The sequence below is a fragment of the Leptodactylus fuscus genome, chromosome 10 (assembly GCF_031893055.1).
Source record: "Leptodactylus fuscus isolate aLepFus1 chromosome 10, aLepFus1.hap2, whole genome shotgun sequence".
Classification (NCBI taxonomy): Eukaryota; Metazoa; Chordata; class Amphibia; order Anura; family Leptodactylidae; genus Leptodactylus; species Leptodactylus fuscus.
Genome location: NC_134274.1, coordinates 24,673,924 through 24,685,821, shown reverse-complemented (window position 1 = coordinate 24,685,821; position 11,898 = coordinate 24,673,924).

Here is an 11,898-nt window from a genome sequence, read left to right as displayed (position 1 = left end):
AGTTATATATCAGGTCTGGTAGTTATATATCACGTCTGGTAGTTATATATCAGGTCTGGTAGCTATATATCAGGTCTAGTAGTTATATATAGGTCTGGTAGTTATATATCAGGTCTGGTAGCTATATATCACGTCTGGTAGTTATATATCAGGTCTGGTAGCTATATATCACATCTGGTAGTTATATATCACATCTAGTAGTTATATAGCAGGTCTGGTAGTTATGTATCACATATGGTAGTTATATATCACGTCTGGTAGTTATATAGCAGGTCTGGTAGTTATATATCAGGTCTGGTAGTTATATATCACATATGGTAGTTATATATCACGTCTGGTAGTTATATATCATGTCTGGTAGTTATATATCAGGTCTGCTAGTTATATATCAGGTCTGGTAGTTATATATCAGGTCTAGTAGTAATATATCAGGTCTAGTAGTAATATATCAGGTCTAATAGTTATATATCAGGTCTGGTAGTAATATATCAGGTCTAATAGTTATATATCAGGTCTGGTAGTTATATATCAGGTCTAGTAGTAATATATCAGGTTTGGTAGTTATGTATCGCATCTGGTAGTTATATATTGTGTCTGGTAGTTATATATCAGGTCTGGTAGTCATATATCACGTCTGGTAGTTATATATCAGGTCTGGTAGTTGTATATCACGTCTGGTAGTTATATATCAGGTCTGGTAGTCATATATCACGTCTGGTAGTTCTATATCACGTCTAGTAGTCACATATAAGGTTTGGTAGTTATATATCAGGTCTGGTAGTTGTATATCAGGTCTGGTAGTTATATATCAGGTCTGGTAGTTATATATCAGGTCTGGTAGTTATATATCAGGTCTGGTAGTTATATATCAGGTCTGGTAGTTATATATCAGGTCTGGTAGTTGTATATCAGGTCTGTTAGTCACATATAAGGTCTGGTAGTTATATATCACGTCTGGTAGTTCTATATCTATATCTTATATATAGTCATATACAAGGTTTGGTAGTTATACATATATCATGTCTGTTAGTTATATATAAGTCTGGTAGTTATATATCAGGTCTGGTAGTCATATATAAGGTTTGGTAGTTATATATCAGGTATGGTGGTTATATAGCAGGTCTAGTAGTCATATATAAGGTCTGGTAGTTATATATCAGGTCTGGTAGTTAAATATCAGTTCTGATAGTTATATATCAGGTCTGGTAGTAATACAGTCCTATGAAAAAGTTTGGGCACCCCTATTAATCTTAATCATTTTTAGTTCTAAATATTTTGGTATTTGCAACAGCCATTTCAGTTTTATATATCTAATAACTGATGGACACAGTAATATTTCAGGATTGAAATGCGCAATATGCATTAAACCAAAATTTGACCGGTGCAAAAGTATGGGCACCTCAACAGAAAAGTGACATTAATATTTAGTAGATCCTCCTTTTGCAAAGATAACAGCCTCTAGTCGCTTCCTGTAGCTTTTAATCAGTTCCTGGATCCTGGATAAAGGTATTTTGGACAAACAATTCAAGTTCAGTTAAGTTAGATGGTCGCCGAGCATGGACAGCCCGCTTCAAATCATCCCACAGATGTTCAATGATATTCAGGTCTGGGGACTGGGATGGCCATTCCAGAACATTGTAATTGTTCCTCTGCATGAATGCCTGAGGATTTGGAGCGGTGTTTTGGATCATTGTCTTGCTGAAATATCCATCCCCGGCGTAACTTCAACTTCGTCACTGATTCTTGAACATTATTCTCAAGAATCTGCTGATACTGAGTGGAATCCATGCGACCCTCAACTTTAACAAGATTCCCGGTGCCGGCATTGGCCACACAGCCCCAAAGCATGATGGAACCTCCACCAAATTTTACAGTGGGTAGCATGTGTTTTTCTTGGAATGCTGTTTCTTTTTGGACGCCATGCATAACGCCTTTTTTTTATAACCAAACAACTCAATTTTTGTTTCCAAAATGAAGCTGCCTTGTCCAAATGTGCTTTTTCATACCTCAGGCAACTCTATTTGTGGCGTACGTGCAGAAACGGCTTCTTTCTCATCACTCTCCCATACAGCTTCTATTTGTGCAAAGTGCGCTGTATAGTTGACCGATGCACAGTGACACCATCTGCAGCAAGATGATGCTGCAGCTCTTTGGAGGTGGTCTATGGATTGTCCTTGACTGTTCTCACCATTCTTCTTCTCTGCCTTTCTGATATTTTTCTTGGCCTGCCACTTCTGGGCTTAACAAGAACTGTCCCTGTGGTCTTCCATTTCCTTACTATGTTCCTCACAGTGGAAACTGACAGGTTAAATCTCTGAGACAACTTTTTGTATCCTTCCCTTGAACAACTATGTTGAACAATCTTTGTTTTCAGATCATTTGAGAGCGGGCTGTCCATGTTCGGCGACCATCAAACTTAACTGAACTTGAATTGTTTTGTAGAAAGAAATGGTCCAAAATACCTTCATCCAGGGTCCAGGAACTGAGTAAAAGCTACAGGAAGCAACTAGAGGCTGTTATCTTTGCAAAAGGAGGATGTACTAAATATTAATGTCACTTTTCTGTTGAGGTGCCCATATTTTTGCACCGGTCAAATTTTGGTTTAATGCATATTGCGCATTTTCTGTTAGTACAATAAACCTCATTTCAATCCTGAAATATTACTGTGTCCATCAGTTATTAGATATATCAAACTGAAATGGCTGTTGCAAACACCAAAATATTTAGAACTAAAAATGATTAAGATTAATAGGGGTGCCCAAACTTTTTCATAGGACTGTATATCAGGTCTATTAGTCATATATAAGGTCTGGTAGTTATATATCAGGTATGGTGGTTATATAGCAGGCCTATTAGTCATATATATGGTTTGGTAGTTATATATCAGGTCTAGTAGTCATATATAAGGTTTGGTAATTATATACCGTGTCTGCCAGTTCTCTGCTCCTAAGGATTACCTGTCGCTTCTGTCATTAGTTCCCCTACTTATTTACAGACTCTGGTCCTCATCCATGACATCATGTTGGTTCATCTACTGTATTACTAGGTTGACTTTTCTAAAAGGCATTTACTAAATATGTTGCAGTTATTTGTCTTGTTACAGTAGTCTTTATTAGGAAGTTTTTCCACTACAATATAAACAGTTTACAACGTTCATTGAGAGACTCTAGTGGTTTGTGTTTTTGACTCATAGATTCAAGCAAAATACACTTTAATTGTATATATATATATATACACACATATATACACATGGACAGAGGTGGCACATGTGGTCCCTGGCATGCACTGTAATAACAGGTTGCATATATAATAATCTTTAGGCGCAGTTTAACACCACTTGCAAACTGGCTCCATGTTGGCACTCTGAGCACTGTTTGGGCTCAATACGGCCACATAATGGCAAATTATTATGCTCACTGGATAAATTTTGGTATAACATGGAATTATTTGAATACTGTGGGACCATGCTGACAAAATATATTACCCCCATAGCAAAATTTAACACTGTGGGGGTTCTATATTGTACCCTTTGAGCACAGCTTGGCACCATGAGCGGCACAAATTGTTTAATGTGGGTGTTATGTGCTTCCTCTTTTTAGCTTTATGTGGGTACTGTATGACACCATCTAGGAAAATAATATTACTCATAGCCCTAACAAAACATATCTGGCAAGTTTTAGCCCAAATTAGATGTGCCAATGATGAGCCAAATGTATGGCAGTATCTAGTAATGGCCACAATGGTATGTCTGTGCCTCCATAGGGAGCCTGTATAATGTGTATAGCATGGTGTTGTATTGTTTGGACAGGAGTGGATTTAGTAGAAGGGAGAAGTACAAGTGTCCCCTTTATATTTCCCATTCCTTATGTAGCCACTCTTGGCTTTGGCTCAGAGAAAAATCAACAAAATCTGCAACAAAAACTGCCGGACCTGTGCTGGTGGTTCTAGCCCTTGTGTTTCAGACTTCATGACTTGTCACGTTACAATGCCCGTCACTGAAGAGTTATAATGGTACACACGTCATTGACTTAAACATACTTTCCCATATATAACATGCTTCCTCTTTTAGGCAGCGGATTACAGTGTTTCTCCTGCGTAGGATCCAATGATGAGGACTGTAATAAACAAGGTTCTCAACAGTGCCCTAAAGACTCAGATGCCTGTGCCATAATCCGCGGCCAGTCTAGTAAGTATGCAGGGAATGGTGGCTGTAAATAGTATTGTAATTTACAGATAGATAGATACCAAGGAAAGAAAGATAGATGGATAGATAGATAGATAGATAGATAGATAGATAGAATTATTGATAGATAGATAGATAGATAGATAGATAGATAGATAGATAGATAGATAGATAGGAGATAGATAGATAGATAGATAGATAGATAGATAGATAGATAGATAGATAGGAGATAGATAGATAGATAGATAGATAGATAGGAGATAGATAGATAGATAGATAGATAGATAGATAGGAGATAGATAGATAGATAGATAGATAGATAGATAGATAGATAGATAGATAGATAGAATTATTGATAGATAGATAGATAGATAGATAGGAGATAGATAGATAGATAGATAGATAGATAGGAGATAGATAGATAGATAGATAGATAGATAGATAGGAGATAGATAGATAGATAGATAGATAGATAGATAGATAGATAGGAGATAGATAGATAGATAGATAGATAGATAGATAGGAGATAGATAGATAGATAGATAGATAGATAGAATTATTGATAGATAGAATTATTGATAGATAGATAGATAGATAGATAGATAGATAGATAGATAGATAGATAGGAGATAGATAGATAGATAGATAGATAGATAGATAGGAGATAGATAGATAGATAGATAGATAGATAGATAGATAGGAGATAGATAGATAGATAGATAGATAGGAGATAGATAGATAGATAGATAGATAGATAGATAGATAGGAGATAGATAGATAGATAGATAGATAGATAGGAGATAGATAGATAGATAGATAGATAGATAGATAGGAGATAGATAGATAGATAGATAGATAGGAGATAGATAGATAGATAGATAGATAGATAGATAGATAGATAGATAGAATTATTGATAGATAGAATTATTGATAGATAGATAGATAGATAGAATTATTGATAGATAGATAGATAGATAGATAGATAGATAGATAGATAGATAGATAGGAGATAGATAGATAGATAGATAGATAGGAGATAGATAGATAGATAGATAGATAGATAGATAGATAGATAGGAGATAGATAGATAGATAGATAGATAGATAGGAGATAGATAGATAGATAGATAGATAGATAGGAGATAGATAGATAGATAGATAGATAGGAGATAGATAGATAGATAGATAGGAGATAGATAGATAGATAGATAGATAGATAGGAGATAGATAGATAGATAGATAGATAGATAGGAGATAGATAGATAGATAGATAGATAGATAGATAGATAGATAGGAGATAGATAGATAGATAGATAGATAGATAGGAGATAGATAGAATTATTGATTAATAGATAGATAGATATGAGATAGATAGATAGATAGATGATATTAAATGATATATAGATGCACTTTCTGTAGCTCTCATGGCTAATACTAGTCGTCATTTGGCAGCCTCTAATCCCCCACATCCTAATCTTATTACAGTCATTCACTTTGATCTGTCTCGTCTTCTTCTCCAGGCGGAGTGATGAAGTCTTGCTCCTTCAAGTCCTTCTGTGATCGTGCTTTACGTGAAGGATCAAAAGCCTCTGGTGTTAATGTCCGATGCTGTTTCTCCAACAACTGCAACAGTCAAGGATCGAGCAGCCATCTGAGTGCCAGCTACATTCACATTTTGGTGGCTCTTACCTTGGGCGTCTGCCTCCTGATCAGCAGCTGAGTGGTTTCATGCTCGTGGTGTCCAGTCTTGGGACTGTTATCAAAGTTTTAGTCACTCGGTTACTATATGAAGGACATATTTCACCTGAAGAACACACATGTACATAGTCCACCTAATGGGGAGCATAGCTCAGAGAATCGGCTGTAGCCTTTGTGCTTAATAATTCTGGTGCAGAATTCAGTGGGTTTTGATATGGATGGCCTATTTTTGGTGGGGGTGTGATACCTGTCACCCCCACCGATTAGCTATTCCCAGCAGCCAATATAATATAATATACTGTAAGTATCACAAAAGAAGAGCCAAGACATAGGGAGATGACAAAAATGAGCAAACTAATCAGCACTTTCAGCGATTTTATGTCCGTTCCTATTACATATGTGCAGATGAATTTATATTACTAAAGAGTAAAGATATTTCATCTTTATTAAAATACAGAATTTGATCAAGAGAATTACAATGTATGGTCTGATCAATCCTTGAGGTTGTATGAACAATAAATCTATGGAATAGGCGGCAAATTGTCTCTGGGCCTCACACAGTGATACAGATAACGTAACAATGCAAAAGTGGGCAGAACAGGCCACCGCTTAGGGCGGCATTGTGGTCAGGCTGTCACCAGGCCAGTATATGACCGGCCCAGCCTGCAGTGTCATATTTTCCATAAGCAGAGAGTGTTCACAGTCAGGTTATTATGTCCTATGTAGACTGGATATAGAAGCACTAGGTCAAGTGTGGAACCGGTGCCAGCAGGAGAGCACAATTTATAGTGGAGAAGGAGGATATGGATTTACAGCAAGGCATTGCCTGGGTTAGGCCGAGACCTGATATATTGGTATACACAGCTAAAGACTGCTGAGAAAGAACGATTGTGGACCCTTTGTTTTCCAATGGCTTAAAGGGGTGGTCCAGGATAAAGTTATTTATTAATTCTAGGTACATTTGATATTTATATCTTCTTCCCCCATGCTAGTAATAAAGGTCTAGAACACCACAATACAAATGTTTCATATTTATAGGCCTCTTACCCTCGTAAAAGCTCTTCGCGTTTCCCCATTGCATGACTACTGTTCTTTGTGATCCATAATAAAATATAACAATGCATTGACTATTTCCCTGCAAAATGCAAAAGACATAAAAGTAAAACCAAAGTTTTATGCCTTTAACAGTTTATAGCAACGTGAAAGGGAAGCGATCCCAACCAGCGTGTTTAGCTGTGTCCATCTGTTCTTCTGTCCTCACATGCACACGACTTACAAGATGTTTTCACTACACTTCAGATTTTAAGACTCATCAGATGTTTCTCCAAGTTTATATTGGCCATCGAATACCATATAAAGCCCTGAAGAGGCAAGCGACTTCCTCTCCAGTCCGCATCTTCTATGGAGTCATTGAGTCACATCTGTAGTTTCAGCACTGTGGGAGGGTCGTGAGTCATTCCAGATGTATTGTAAGTGTAAGCATGTGTTCTGTCCCCTACATTGTCCTTTTCCATCACAACAAAGCAAGGACAGATGACAACTGTAAGACTGCTGGGCTACACTGGGTATGGAATTGGATCTAGTGTGTTGGTCCATGTAGTCGCCATTCATGGCTGCATAGCCTAGATGTAATACAAATGACTGCTATGAAGACATACATACAGAATTTCAAAGGGCAGAAAGAGCCCCAACCATGTCCGCTTTGACTCCTGCCATTCCCATTGTTTTCTTATGTGTACTCAGACAGAGTAACAGGGGGGTAACTTGAGTGGGTGCAGTCGCATTGGGGCCCACGAGCCTTAGGTGGCTCATAAGCACTGGCATCCGTATTGAGATTTCCGCTTCCATCTGGCCCATAAGCCAAGGAGACCCACAGATCACCCTTATCACACTAAGGTGGATAAAACTCCTTAGCACCCGTAACCATCACTATCAAGAATTCACTGTAGGGTTGCGGTAGTGGGCCCCGGACAAAAGATTTCAGCGGGGCCCATCCTGCTATCCTCAGTTTAATATCCACCTCCAATTGCTACCAGTTTAATGTCCTCCTCCAGCTGATCACTTTTTTTTTTTTTTTTTTGGTGGGGGAGACTGCATACCCTTGTAACTACGTTAGGGCAGGTACATTAGCCCCAGTTGCAGTAGGTATACAGCCTCCTGCACATGACAACAGAGCTGATCTCTGTCCTTTATGACAGGGGTCCCCAACTGCCGGTCCGCGGACCAGTATCGGCCCGCGGGGCATGTTGCACCAATCCGCATACCGGCGGCGAGGAGTCAGCAGCTGAGTGCCCGGTGTTGAGCCAGGACCCGCCAGCCGGCTCCACAACACTGACGCTTGGTTGTTGCTCATCAGGAAATGGTGAGCAAAGTGCAGGGTTGAGCCAGGACCCGCTGTATGTCCGGGATTCTAGTACTATGCAGGGTTTTCTGCAATGACAGCGACCAACATGAGATTACGGAATAGACTGAACATAAAGAACACACTTCGTATGTGACTGTCTCCCATCACTCCCAGATGGGACCATCTCGTTGCAGGGAAACAAACTCAGTGCTCCCACTGATTCTGCCTTATGGTAACTCGAGTCACATTAAATATAACAAAAATTATATACCATAGTTTGCACTTTCACTTGTGTTTTCATATGTACATGATTCTAATCTACACCCCCATGCTTAACCCCATTGTGTTTGTGCCATTGTGTATATAGTTTGTGTATATTCTTATGTTTTGTACATGTTTCCCCTTTAATTGTAGTTATTTTGCAGCTTCCCTTATGTTTAATGTTCCCTAGTGGAGCCTTCCACTGTGGTCTGGCTACCCCTCTAGTTTACAGGACTTGGTACATTCCTGGCCATTGGGAAGGGGGCAGACTGAAAGTAGTGCAAGGCCGCAGCCCTGAGGTAACAAACCTGTAGAGTGTTATACTATATACTGTACTATATACTATACTATATACTATATGCTATACTATACTGCACTATACTATATACTATATACTATACTGTACTATATACTATACATCAGCCCAGCATCCAGCTCCAGGCCTGGGACAGGGAAGAATTGCTGTCAGCGCCATAGAGGGGAAAAAAAGCCATTGTGGAGTATTTTATGGCTTACAGCAGCCACCAGGCAGGGACCCTTATCTCCAGGCACCTTCCTATAATTCAGCCCTATAGCCATAGTGGGAGAGACTGTATATTATTGGTGTGGAGAACCATATACCGCCATATATTAGTGTCCCTCATCCCAAGACTGGGACTAGTCACCACACCATAACTACAACCCCCATCAGGACGCCATTATCAGGTACCTCACAGGCCCCCCATTAGTTTCCAGCCTGGGGTTGGGCTGGAGGATTGGTGGAGTGTCTATGGCCTACCTGAGACATCACTGCCACAACTACTACTACTCCCATTCCCTCCATTGGGTTGCAGCAACTGTTTTTTAGGGGTTTTTTGCGTCACGAATAGAATCATCACCTCTGTGTCCTTCCATTATCACAGTGGGAAAAGATCACCCCTACAGCACCAAGTGGTGAGTAAAAACCTCCATTAACTTGTGTGAGAGACTATTACCTCATCCTAGTAAGTGTGCTCTAGTTGCTGCAAAAGCAGCCCCAATGATTTTGCATACTACTAAATTGCCAAAGTTTGAGTTGCCTATCTGCTGCTTGTGGAGTAAACTGGGGACTCTGTATATGTGCCATTGAACTGTATAGTCGGCAGCCATTTTGTGGATTATTGCCTATGTTCTGTGGATTATTGCATCTGTTTGCCAAGTTTATTTGCTACATTGCAAGTTCAGAGCCTGACAGCCATTACCGGAGCGTGTGTTTATTGCTGCGACATGTCTGTGCACCAGGGGTTAATGCTAGTAGGAGAATTGCTGTTGCATCATACAAGCAACACTCAGGCAAAAAAACGCCAAATCTGCCTAGCAACAGACAAGCTCCTCCCAGACGATATATACTGCAGCCACCTACATCAGTGGGACAGCCATCCTCAGCAGAGAACAGCCACATGTGGAACCTCATGGTCGCTGCCATCTTCGGTGAGATCATAATATACTGTAGATCCACATCCACTATATTGTCACTGCTGTAACTAAAATCTGAGATACATTGTTATTGCCAGTGGGCTTTGCTTTGTTTCTAAAGACTGCTTGATCGATGCCCCCAACCATGTTGGACAATGCAGGTCCCCTCAACAGTGTCTTGGCTCAGGAGGTGGGCTGGGAGAGTTGGCTTACTTTTGACATGACCACCACAGCCACTACTCCTGTCCTCCGGTTCTCTCCATTTGTGGTGCTATTCCCCATGGGTGTCATGATCTTAAGGCCGGGTTCACACAGGGTATTTTGGAATGGAATTTGATGCAGAGGCCGCTTCAGATTCCGGTCCACAAAACAAGTAGCCGCGACTGGATGCCGGTGCAGTGTACGGACATCCAGTCACGGCACTCTTCTCCGGATTAGGCCCAAATAAATGGACCTAGTCGGGAGAAGGGAGTGTTTTCAGGCAGATGTCGCAAGACAAATCCGCCTGAAGAATGAGCATCTCGCTTCTTTTTTTCCAGGAGGTTGTATGGTTGTAAACTGATAAATTACAAGAATGTAGATTTTAATTTGAATCCATCTTCCTTGTCATTGCCTTTGTGAACACTAGAGGTCAGTAGTGCAGTACTGTCACACTACATGTGAATGGCCATGTGTCTATGATCAGCAGCTCCTGCCATAAATCAGGCTAGGTTCACATCTGCCCAAAAATAGGTGGCCGGTTAAATGACGGACCCCAAATGGACCACATTATAATCAAAAGGATTCATCGGACTCCATATGTAACCACTTTGTTTGCAGTCTGTCTGTCCATTGTTCTGGTTCTCCTACTGGTTGGCTCCAGTCTACCACAATGGGATACGTTCTTACAGAAGAGGGTATAAAATGACGGACTGTCCTCTATGGCATTTATATGTCCTAATAGGACAGAGTTAAAACTCCATGGAAAGAATATTGTAAAATACATGTACCTTCAAGGGTAATTCAAGAATGTGTAAGGTACAAAACTTTCCAAAACAAGACTCCTGGGCAAATCTGTTTACACAGCAATGAATGTGCCGGCGGCTGAGAAGTCAATCAAGAGAGAAAAAAATGTTTCCTTCTTCCTGTCCATTGAGTAGAAATCTGCTGTATCAGAGCACACGATTCTGTATTACCTGTGACAACCCATGATACGTGTTTTAGTTTCATCTAAGTTAATCATTCTTAGAGACGTCTTATAAGATTATTGTGCGTCGTGCTGTGAGTCATGGTGCAGTCGATACGTACAGATGTAGCAGAGTTCACCCGAACTTCTGCCATTGGGTATACTGCTGCAGCGTCATGTCTTATCACACAAGACAATAAAAACTTATCAAAAGTTATTGAAAAAACAATATTGGTTTTTGTTGTGTTCTATTATATGATATCAAGCTGCAGCAGTATAACCAAAGGCAGAAGATCAGGTTAGCCCTGCTACATCTGTATAATATAATGAGATTTCACCAGGATGTCTCATGCAATGTCCAGCGACCCTGGAATAAGCCTGTTTATTATTCCAATGTAGATCGGTGCAGCGCTGGAGTCCTGGGTTCGAAACTGACCAAAGACAACATCTGCAAGGAGTTTGTATGTTCTCCCCGTGTTTGCGTGGGTTTCCTCTAGTTTCCTCCCACACACCAAAGACATACTGATGTACATTGTGAGCCCCATATGGGACAATGAGCGACAATGTCTGTAAAGTGCTGCGGAATATGATGGCGCTATATAAATAAAATTGTAAAACTTTGAAAGGTATATAAAAACAGCGCACACCACCGACTCTGCCGCGGTTAGAAGTGGGCACATTGCTCGCAAAGGTTTCCCCGACCGTGACCCCCGATCATAGCGATCAACTGTATCTGTAGGGAAACCAGAGAGAGAGTGTTCCTATATCCTGCAGCGCCATCCTAGGGGAAATGAAGCATTACATTGTGCTTATT